Genomic DNA, 11,155 nt, shown 5'->3' on the forward strand with positions numbered 1-11,155 from the left:
GCCGGCTACACCCCAGGCCGACTGGGGGGGGGGGGCTTGGCCGCCTTCGAGCGTCTCTCTGGCTAAAGGGGCCTGCCGCCCGCGGGCCGTACTGACAGCCTGTCGTGGGTGGCGCCATCGTCAACATGGCAACAGTGCCGCGCCGGACGGGGGATGGCCGACCCGTACGGCGTAGTGTGGCCATGCGTGCTCCGGGATTCGGGGGTGGCAGGCTTTACTGTAGCCACGCCCCGTCTCGTCACCGTTATGTGGGTGCAGTCCTTGAGGGTGCAATCTTGGCCGCTTGCCGGGAGCCGGCCCTCTTGTGGCCGGCATCGTGGAGTCGGTCTTTCTTGTGGCCGGCTTCTTGGAGTCGGCCTTCTTGTGGCTTTCTTCGGGAGGGTTTTAGGGTCGGGCCGCCTTCCAGCAGTCGGCCTGTGAGATAGCCGGCCAGGGGAAGGCGGCCCTGTGCTTTGGGTGCTTGAAGGCTCGATCGGCCCGATAATTTTTGAAGAGCCAGGGGAGTCGGTTAGGCTACCCGTGGTCATTTACTCCGACAGTAGTCCCCGAAGCTGGTTGGGCTTCGCGGCTGAAAGGAGGACGAGAAGCTTAATCAGCTTCCTATCTTGAGGAGCCAGCAGCTAGGAGCCGGCTTTGATCAGGTGCGCCGTCTTGGTGAGGCTTTGAAATCTGAAGGCGGGAACCAACTGGCGCGCACGCCAGGTTGCGGGCCGGCCGCTTGCCGCCCGCGCGCCACGTGGCGCCCTCCGGCTGGGAGAGCCTGCCAGCCCACGCGCGCGACGGGACGCCGCCGCGGGCCAGGGCCCGCCACTTCCACGCCTCGGCCTAGGTGTGGATCTCCTGTGGCCCAAAATGGGCCATTCGCCTTCCAACGGCAGTTTCCGCACGCCGTTAGGGCGCAATAATCGCGGGACGTGGGGGAGTGGGCGCAGTTAATCCCACGCCCCCCTACGCCTCGCCTCCTCGGCTTCGCCGCACAAGGCTATAGATAGGGGGAGGAGGAGGAGCGGCAGATGCTCGCACGCTCGCCCTCGCTCTGCCATCTCCTTCTTCTTCTTCCTCTCCATCGCTGTAGCCCCTCGCTGCCGCGCCGTCCCTCCAGTCATCGCACTACCCCGCAGCTTCGCCGCCGCGGGGCTGTGCTTTCGCCATCGCCGCGCCTTTTTCATCGGCTTCTTGCCCTCATGTCGCACGGCGGAGACTGGGACGGCTCCAACGTCCACGAGGACCACATCGACTTCCTCCGCAAGACGCGGCGGTTGCCCGGCAAGGATCATGTGCGGGTCCGTCTTGCGCCGGAGAGGGAGATCTCGCCGACACCGGAGGAGGGCGAGCGGGTAATCTTCCGCTCGCACTGCCTGCGTGGCCTTGGCCTGCCTGCGAGCGGCTTCTTCCGTTCCTTCCTCGAGTTCTACCAGCTCCAGCCGCACCACCTCACTCCAAACATGGTGGTGCTGTTGTCCGCCTTCGTCACTTTGTGCGAGGCCTTCCTCGGCGTCCTTCCCACCCTCGAGCTGGGGGGAATTCTTCCAGTCCAAGCTCGGTACCGCCATGAGGGGCGTGCTGGCTCAGAGCGGCGCCTTCATCGCGATGCGGAGGCCGGTAGCCGACAACTCTTTTCCTCCCATCACGCTGATCCAGTCAGTGAAGCTCTGGCAGAAATCCTACTTCTATGTGAAGAACTTCGCTCCGCAAGGCGACTTCGTCAACTTGCCGGCTTATGTAGCCGGCCCGCCGGCTGGGAGGCGGCCCCAATGGTCCTATCGGGCCAGAACACTGTCGCCTGCTGGAGCCGCCGCCGTCGCGTGACTCCAGATATTGGTCCAGTCGAAGGGCCTGACCGGGCCCGACCTGCTGGCCGCCTTCGTGGCGCACCGGGTGCTCCCGCTCCAAGGCCGCCCTCATATGATTTGTCAAATGAGCGGTCAACTCGATCCGACTCGGCTGTGTACCAAGGACATGCCTCATGCAGAGGTAGCTCACATGGTGAACTACCTTGCGAACTGCAAGCTCGCCGACGAGTGGCAGTTTGGCAAGGAGCCGTACTCCCGTGCCAATCCCCCGCCTATGGTAAGCTTTCTTTTTCTTCTCTTCTTTACTTTTGTCACCAAGTTTCTCTTGGCCGACTCTGACCAGTCGGTTTGTCTTGACAAAGCCCCCTCCTTCGACCGGCAGCCGGGGCAACGGGGGTGGAGCGCCAATATCTCCCCGACCGGACGACGCACGACTTGGGGGCGGCCGCTCTGGACGACGACATCATGGGGGGAGGCGGCGAGGCAGGCGGCTCTGGGCTTGGAGCCAGCTTCGACGACTGGCCGGATGATGACGAGGCGAAGGTCGTCCCGCGCCGCCAGCCGGCGTCCGATCATCATGGCTCGGGTTCATCTGCCACGCCGGCTGTCCGAGGCGGCGCGCAGAAGCGCCGGGCCGCGCCGAGCCTATTCGGCAGTCGGCCGAAGAAGCCCAAGAGCGCGGCAGCGGCGACCAAGCGGGACGAGGCGGCCGCGAAGGTTGCCCGCTTCCGCAAGGTGGTGAAGCAGCCACAAATGGTTTCGGCGTAAGTGTCAATTCTCTCACGTATTCCTTCTTCTTTTTTGTTGATATTCTTCTGAGTCCTTGTCTTGACTTAAAAAAACAGGGCTCCGCTTTCTCTTGAGCGAACCGCTGCCGCCTCCGTGGTTGGAGCGGCGGGAGGATCTGGAAGCGCCCGCCGCGTGGACCCCCGTTCCGAGCTTCAAGCGGCGACAGAGCGGAATGCGCGGGAGGCGTGCGAGGCGGAGGAGCTGAGGGCGGCCGCTGCCACGGCGGCGCAGGAGACGACGGAGAGGTCGGCGGAGGCACAAGCCGATGCAGCGGCCAAGGCTCAGGCGGAGGCTGCAGCCGCGGAGAGGGCGGCGGAGGCCCTGTGTAACCGGCCTCTGCAGCTTGTCGTCCCCCTTTGCACTGTGGCGCCCGAGATCCCGGTGCCCCCGCCGGAGGAAGCCGATTTCGACCAGCTGGCGGTGGAGAGGGAGGAGGGTGACGTCGTCGTCCCGGAGAGGGAGGCGGCACCGCCATCGCCGACTGGGGTGGACCAAGGCAGCCGGCCTAGCGTGCCGCCCGTGCAACCGGCTGGAGGCGAGCCGGCTGCGAGGGCAGACCTTGTGGTCCGGTCGCCATCGCGCCAGCGCGCAGGGAAGGCGACTTCGGTGCCGGACCCGCAGAAGGCCGCAAGCTCTAGCTCGTCGGCCCAGGATCTGGAGACGGCCAGCGCCAGCTCGCCGGGGTGGACGCCGGGTGGTGGGACGGCCGTGTTGAACGTGGCGGCGCAAGAAGTCCGGAACCGGCTTCAATCCCAAGCCACCGTGCTGAAGCAGTGTACTCAAGAGTTCCTCGCGACGCGGACGGCCATTCGGGTGAGTCTTCCCGCTTTTTTGTTTCTTATTCTTGATTTGTTCTGTGGGGGCGCATCAGCGCACCCACTGGGTGTAGTCCCCGAGTTTCGAGTCGGCTGCTGAGCAGGCGGCTTGGAACTTCTTAGTAGACTTCAATTGCTATCTTGTTCTTATTTGCTCCTCTGTCCTATTTGCAGGACTATCACAACCTCCGCGCAGCTACCTTCAACTCCCAGGCCCGGGAGCTGAACCAGAAGACCATTGATCTGACCAAGAGCCGGAGTAAGTGCTTCATCTTTTATCTCACGTGGGGGCGCGTGAGCGCACCCACTGGGTGTAGTCCCCGAGATTCGGGCCGACTGCTGAGCAGTCGGGCCGGATCTTTCCTGGCGACTTCTTTCTTATTGCCTTTTTTTCTTTACCATATCTGCAGAGGCCAATGCCGACCTGAGGGAGCAGTTGGGTGGGGCCCAGACCGCCCTTCGCGCCAAGGAAGCCGAGTGCAACGCCTTGGCTCAGGAGCGTGACCGTTTGGTAAAGAAGCTGGCCGACCAGGAGGAGAGCCATAAGGCGGCCCTGAAGGCGGCGCAGGACAGCGAGGCCGCCCTCCAAGCCGAATACGAGACCGAGGCAGCAAGTTGGGCTGAGGCAAGGCAAGCGCTGAGCGACGGCTACGGCCAGATCGAAGATTTGGTTGACGGTAGGCCGCCTTCTTCTTCATCCCTTTGCTTGCTGCCAGCCATTTGGTCCATTTTCTGACTTTGTGTTTTCTTCCTTTCTTACTTGCGCAGAGTACTTCCCTGGTTACTCCGTTGCCGCCAACCAAGTCATCGAGGCCCGCCGCGACGCGCAAAGGCAGGCTGGAGCTGAGATCGCGCCGGATGCTCGCCGGTCGCTTGAGGAGCAGCTTCTGGCGATCCAAGCCTGCCTCCAGCCGGCTCACCGCATGCTCCGCCGTCTTCAGCGCGTTGCGGCGCAAGTGCTGGCCGCCCTCTGGCCCGGCGAGGTGGTTCCCCGTACCCCCAATCGGACCGCCGACTGGCTGGAGGTAGCGGTTGGCCGCTTCGAGGCCTGGAAGGCTTCTGCAGCTCGGTCAGGCGCCAGGCGGGCGCTGGAGTTCGTCCGAGCTTGGTATCCTGGGCTGGATTTGGCCCAGCTGACCACCTGGCGGCAGGAGGCCAACGAGGAGCTGGAGGCGGTGCGGCCGGCTATCATCCAGCGCGCGTCGGCGATCACAGACTACATCGACACCAGTGCCTTTGCCCCTGAGGTGAATGATGACGGCGTTGCTCAGCCGGAGGAGTGGTTTGGGCTGAACCCAGCGGATGGTGAAGACTCGGCGGAGGAGATCGACTCCAGTGACGAGGGCGAAGAGGAGGAGGGAGAGGATGGTGAAGACGCCGTGCCAGACGGTGGAGCAACCGGCCAGCCTCAGCTTGATCGTGCCTCTAGCAACGAGGTGCGTGCGAGCGCGCCGCCTGCAGCCGGTGATGATCAAGCCGATACTCGCCAGCCGGCCACTCCTCCAGCCTGCACTGCCATCTCCACTGACCTTCCTGGCTCGCCTATTCCACCTTTGGCCTGATCCGCCACCTTTGCTTTCCTGTTTATTACTCTTTGAACAATATTTGTTAGGTTTGCGCAGTTCCACCCACTGGGGGTGTATTCAAACTATGGTGAACGCCGGCCTTTCGAAGGCCTTTTGTGTAAATATAATCATGCATGTGCTTGGCTTCCGATTGTATTTGCTTTTCATCCTTTTGGCTGTTTTCTTTGCCGCCCTCCCTTGGTCGCCGCCTTCCCAGCCGGACAGCTGCTCTGCAGTCTGTGGCTGGGGAAGGGCTTGGCCATTTGGGAGGGCAAGTACTCTAGCTTTTTTAGATTGTAGCAAGGTGAATCGGAAGCCGGCCAGCCGGCTATTCTGACAGCCGGTTGGCGGGGTGGGAGGCTGGCTTGTGTTATATAAGTTCGTTAGTCCTTAGCCGTTTTTCGTGTGGGCATCCTTTCCTGCCTTTGACTCTTGCCAGTCGGACAGTCGATTCTTCGAGCTGCGACTTTCAACAAGAGAGGGCTTGGGTGCCAGCACACTACTTGTCTGACTGCAGGTAGAACTTTAATATAACTCAAGGCGGCAAGTCCCCGGGCCGACTGATCGAACCCGGTGCCGGACAGGAAAACAAATGTAGTAATACATTCATAGGTATGACACTCATCATACATAGATAAAAGAGGATAGTCCCCGAGTGCTCCTTGGGGGGCCCGTTGTCTTGTACTTAATACAAAAGGTAGCGTGGTACATACTGCATTTAGCTGTAAAATCTTCGGAGGAGATTGGCGTTCCATGGTCGTTCCGACTCCTTGCCGGAATCATCTCTCTTGCGTGCCTTCGGCTTCTGTGCGTCGATCAGGTAGTAGGAGTCATTGCCTAGGGCCTTGCTGATGACGAAGGGGCCTTCCCAAGGGGCCGAGAGCTTGTGTTGGCCGGCTGTTCGCTGGATCAGCCGGAGCACAAGATCGCCTTCTTGGAAGGATCTTGGCTTGACCTTCCGGTTGTGGTAACGGCGCAAACCCTGCTGGTAGATGGCGGACCGGTTGAGTGCTAACAGCCGGCCCTCTTCCAGCAGGTCAACGTCGTCTTCTCGTGCTTCCTTGGCCTCCGCCTCCGTGTACATGGTGACCCGAGGTGAGTCGAACTCAATGTCAGTTGGGATGACAGCCTCGGCACCATATACAAGGAAGAAAGGGGTGAAGCCGGTTGACTTGTTGGGGGTAGTACGCAGACTCCAGAGGACGGCGGGCAGCTCGTCGAGCCAGCAGCCGGCCGAACGCTCTAGTGGTACCACCAGTCGGGGCTTGATGCTGGAGAGGATGAGGCCGTTTGCTCGCTCGACTTGGCCGTTTGACTGCGGGTGGGCTACGAACGCTAAGTCCAGTCGGATGCTTTGTGTCGCACAGAAACGTGCCAGTGCTCCTTTGGCAAAATTCGTGCCATTGTCAGTGATGATGCTGTGTGGTACGCCATACCGGGTGGTGATATCTGCGATGAATGTCACGGCAGTCGGCCCGTTCAGCTTCTTGATTGGCTTCGCTTCAATCCACTTGGTGAATTTGTCCACGACGACAAGCAGATGTGTCATGCTGCCGCGCGCTGTCTTGAATGGGCCCACCATGTCCAGTTCCCAGACGACAAAGGGCCAGGTGAGGGGGATGGTCTTGAGTGCAGAAGCCGGCATGTGTTGCTTGGAGCTGAAGACTTGGCACCCTTTGTAGTATATGACTAATTCCTTAGCGTCTTCCAAAGCAGTCGGCCGGAAGAACCCATGGCGGAAAGCTTTGGCGACAAGTGATCTTGAGGCCGCGTGGTGGCCGCATTCGCCTTGGTGGATGTCCTTGAGGATTGCTATGCCCTTCTCTGGCTCGACGCAGCGCTAGAAGACTCCAGTGACGCTGCGCCTAACGAGTTCTCTGTTTACTATTGTGTATGCTCCGGCTCGGCGTTGAACTTATCTTGACGAGATCTCGTCAGTCGGCAGCTCTCTGTTTACCAGGAAGTTGAGGATGGGTTGGGCCCATGATGGAGCAGTGACTTCTTCTATTGCCAATACGGCTACTGCGACCAGGGTGGGTGGGTTGGGTGGTGAAGAGTTGGAGTCGGCCACCGCCTGTTGTGTCGTTGCAGTCCCCGGGCCGGGTTCTGAAGTCCCCGAGCCGGGTGCGACTACGGCAGTCCCCGAGCCGCCTGTCGAAGTCACCGAGCCGCCTGCTGGGTTCCCCAAGTCGGATCCGACTGCATCAGGGTCAGGCGCTGGTTGGGATAGCTTGTCAGGTGGAACCGATTCATGCCAGGGCATCTGCTTGCTCGTTGTCGGCCTGTGGCACGTGGAGGAACTCGCATCCTTCAAAGTATCCGCTGTTGCTAAACGAGGAATCGGTAGCTCGCCATGTTTGCGTCCTTGGCGTCCCAGTCGCCAGATGATTGTTGGACTACCAAATCCGAGTCGCCATAGCACAGGATCCGGCGGATGCCGAGCTCTTTGGCTAGCCGGAGCCCATGTATGAGCGCCTCGTACTCGGCCACGTTGTTGGAGGCGGCAAAATGAATTTGCAATGTGTATCTGAGTTTGTCGCCCTTAGGAGAGGTGAGGATGATGCCGGCTCCCAAGCCGGTGCGCATCTTGGATCCATCGAAGTGCATCTGCCAATGAGTGGAGTCGGGAGCCGGCGGTAGGTACTGGGTCTCGGCCCAGTCGACAAGGAAGTCGGCCAATGCTTGGGACTTGATGGCGGTGCGAGGCTGGTAGAAGATCGTGTAAGGAGCCAGCTCAATGGCCCACTTGGCCACCCGGCCGGATGCATCCCGGCTGCCTATGATCTCGGCAAGCGGGGCAGTACATATGACCGTGATGGGGTGCTCTTGAAAGTAGGGCTTCAGCTTCTTGGCGGCGAAGTACACTCCATAGCACATCTTCTGGTAGTGCGGGTAGTTTTGCTTCGAGGTGGACAGTACTTCACTCAAATAATACACCGGCCTCTGGACTAACTGAGCCCGGCCTTCTTCTGGGCGTTGGACCAAGATAACTGTGCTGACCACTCGGCTAGTCGCGGCAATGTAAAGGAGCATGGGCTCTTTCTCAGTCGGCGCCGCCAAGACAGGTGGCGTGGTCAGCATCTTCTTCAACTCGTGAAAAGCTTGGTCTGCTTGGTCGTTCCACTCGAAGTGGGTGGACTTTTTCATGAGTCGGTACAGGGGGAGAGCCTTCTCTCCTAGCCGGCTGATGAAGCGGTTCAGGGAGGCCAGGCACCCGGTAAACTTTTGGACGTCTCGCAGCTTGGTAGGAATCTCCATTCTCTCTATGGCCTTGATCTTCACTGGGTTGCACTCGATGCCGCGTTCGGAGACCAAGAAGCCTAGAAGCTGGCCGGCTGGTACTCCGAACACGCATTTCTCAGGGTTGAGCTTGATCTGAAACCGGCGCAAGTTGTCAAATGTTTCTCTGAGGTCTTCCAGCAGGGTGCCGCGCTTCTCCGTCTTCACCACAATATCGTCTACATAGACGTGGGCATTTCTGCCGAGTTGCTTGAGGAGGCATTTCTGCATGCAACGCTGAAAAGTGGCACCGGCATTTCTCAAGCCGAATGTCATAGTCAGGTAGCAGAAAGCTCCGAATGGTGTGATGAAGGCGGTCTTCAGGCGGTCGGCTGGATCCAACTTGATCTGATGGTAGCCTGAGTAAGCATCCAAGAAACTCAACAGCTCGCATCCGGCTGTGGAGTCTATCACTTGATCGATTCGAGGTAAGGCAAACGGATCTTTGGGGCAGGCTTTGTTGAGGCTGGTATAATCTATACACATGCGCCATTTATTGTTTTTCTTCAATACAAGGACCGGGTTGGCAAGCCATTCTGGAAAAAACACCTCCATAATGAAGCCGGCTGCCAGAAGCCGGGCTATCTCTTCTCCTACAATCCTTCTCTTTTCCTCCGACAGTCGGCGGAGAGGTTGTTTGACTGGTTTTGCGTCTGCTCGGACGTGTAGCTTGTGCTCGGCGAAATCCTTCGGAACACCCGGCATGTCCTTTGGGGACCATGCAAAGATGTCCCGATTCTCACGGAGGAAATCGACGAGCTCGCCTTCCTATTTGCTGTCCAGGTTTGCTCCAATGACGGCAAACCTCTCCGGGTTCTCTGGGTCCAGAGGTATCTTCTTTGTTTCCTTGGCCGGCTGGAAGGAGCCTTGAGCATCATATTCCTTGGGGTCAGGGGACAGGGCCGGCTGCTTGCCGGCCATGGCCACGACTCGGTCCAGCATCTTTTTTTCTTCGGCAATCACGAGGGACTCGGCCAGCCGGCTGCTGGCTGCAGCACACTCAGAGGATTTCTTGTAGTCTCCGGCTATGGTGATGATCCCCTTTGAACTTGGCATCTTCATCTTGAGGTAGGCGTAGTGGGGCACAGCCATGAACTTGGCCAGGGCAGGTCGGCCAAGCAACGCGTGGTAAGGGCTCTCTAGATCCACCACTTCAAACCAGACTGCTTCTCGGCGGAAGTGATCCTTGTCTCCGAAGAGAACATCTATCTTGATCTTGCCGATTGGTGAGCAGGACAGGCCGGGTACGATGCCATGGAACACAGTCCGGCTTGGCATGAGTTGCTTCGTCTTGATGTTCAGCTTCTCCATGGTGTCACGGTACAGTATGTTGATGCTGCTCCCACCGTCAATCAGTACACGGGAGAAACGGGCAGCTCGCCTTTCTGTCGCGAGGGTGGCGTCCAACACCAATGCATAAGAGCCGGGAGACGGCATCACCTCTGGGTGATCGGCCCGGCTCCAGCTGATAGGCTTCTCAGACCAATGCATAAACTCTGGGTTGTTAGAGGCGACCGCGTTGACTTCTTGGTGTTGTCGGCGCCGACTGCGCCTGTCTTCAGTTTGGCTTGTAAAGACGACGTAGGCGGCATGCTCGTCCGGGAACTCGTCTTGAATGGCTCCGACTGCTGGTCGAGCAGCCGGCTGCTGAGGGGCTGGAGGTGGCTGGCCAGCAGGTGGAGGCGGCACCAGCCCTTCGCCTTTGGAGATTCGCGTGAGCCAATGACACTTCCGAGTCGTGTGGTTGGACGGCTTCGCGCCGCTGTGGAACTTGCAGGGGGCATCAAGGGTTTGCTCGTAGGAGAAAGCCGGCTGCCAAGCCGGCCTGCCGCCCTTCTGCTTCTTGGGCATGGGCCGCCCTTCAGGTTGTTCGTCTTCGACTGTGGCTACTTGCCGACTGGTGGAAGGCGGCATAGGGGCCTTGCGCTTGTTGTCGTTTGGGTACGGGCGTCGATTGGAGTCACCAGCCGGCGTCTTGGGAGCCGGAGCGAGCACCTTTCCAGAGGCATCCACTCGAAGCTCAGTCTTCATTGAAGAGTCGGCCGTGGCGTACTTGTCTGCTATGATCAGCAGCTCGTCGAGGGTAGTCGGCTCGTCGCAGAGGAGCCGGTGCTTGAGGAGGGTGCCCTCTCGGCACCCGGCGGTGAAGTACTCTATGGCTTGAACCTCGTGCACCCCTTCGCAGGAGTTGCGGAGCTCGGCCCAACGCGTGAGGTAGTCGCGAGTTGATTCGCTGGGCCCTTGGACGCACAAGGAGAGCTGGCGGGGCTTGGGAGGCCGCTTGTATGTGCTGGTGAAATTGCGGATGAAGACTTCCGTGAAGTCTAGCCAGCTGTTGACGCTGTAGGGCTTGAGGCTGTTCAACCAGGTGCGTGCCGTGCCTTGAAGCATGAGCGGGACGTACTTCACGGCAACGCGCCTGTTGCCGTTTGCTATGCGGACTGCGGTGGAGTAATCGATCAACCAGTCTTCCGGCTTCACGGAGCCGTTGTATTTTGGCGTGTCTCTTGGGAGTGAGAACCCTTTGGGGAAGGGCTCGTCGCGGATGCGGGGGCCAAAGCAAGGCGGGCCGACATCATCTTCTTCTTCTAGCGCCAGGGATCGCGCTAGGCGGTCGATCCGGTGGCGGGCGTCATTCTCGCCGACTCCTTCGCGGTGGCCTAGTCGGTCGCCGAGAGTCGGATGCGTAACAGGCGGCGGGGTGGGATATCTCTCCCCACGAGGCGGGGGAGGAGGCGGATTGCCTCGTCGTTCCACAGCTCGGGGGCGGCCTTCTGCGTCGCGCTCGATGGTGAGCCGAGTCCGACTGCGGCTAGCAGCCGGCTCCTTGTCTTTTCTCGCGCGGGCGCCGCTGCAGTCGGCGTCCGGGATGTCGCGCCGTGCTCTCGGCGTGGGGGAGGACTTTCAGCGCGGG

Source organism: Triticum aestivum, chromosome 7D (assembly GCF_018294505.1).
Source record: "Triticum aestivum cultivar Chinese Spring chromosome 7D, IWGSC CS RefSeq v2.1, whole genome shotgun sequence".
In the NCBI taxonomy this organism is placed as follows: domain Eukaryota; kingdom Viridiplantae; phylum Streptophyta; class Magnoliopsida; order Poales; family Poaceae; genus Triticum; species Triticum aestivum.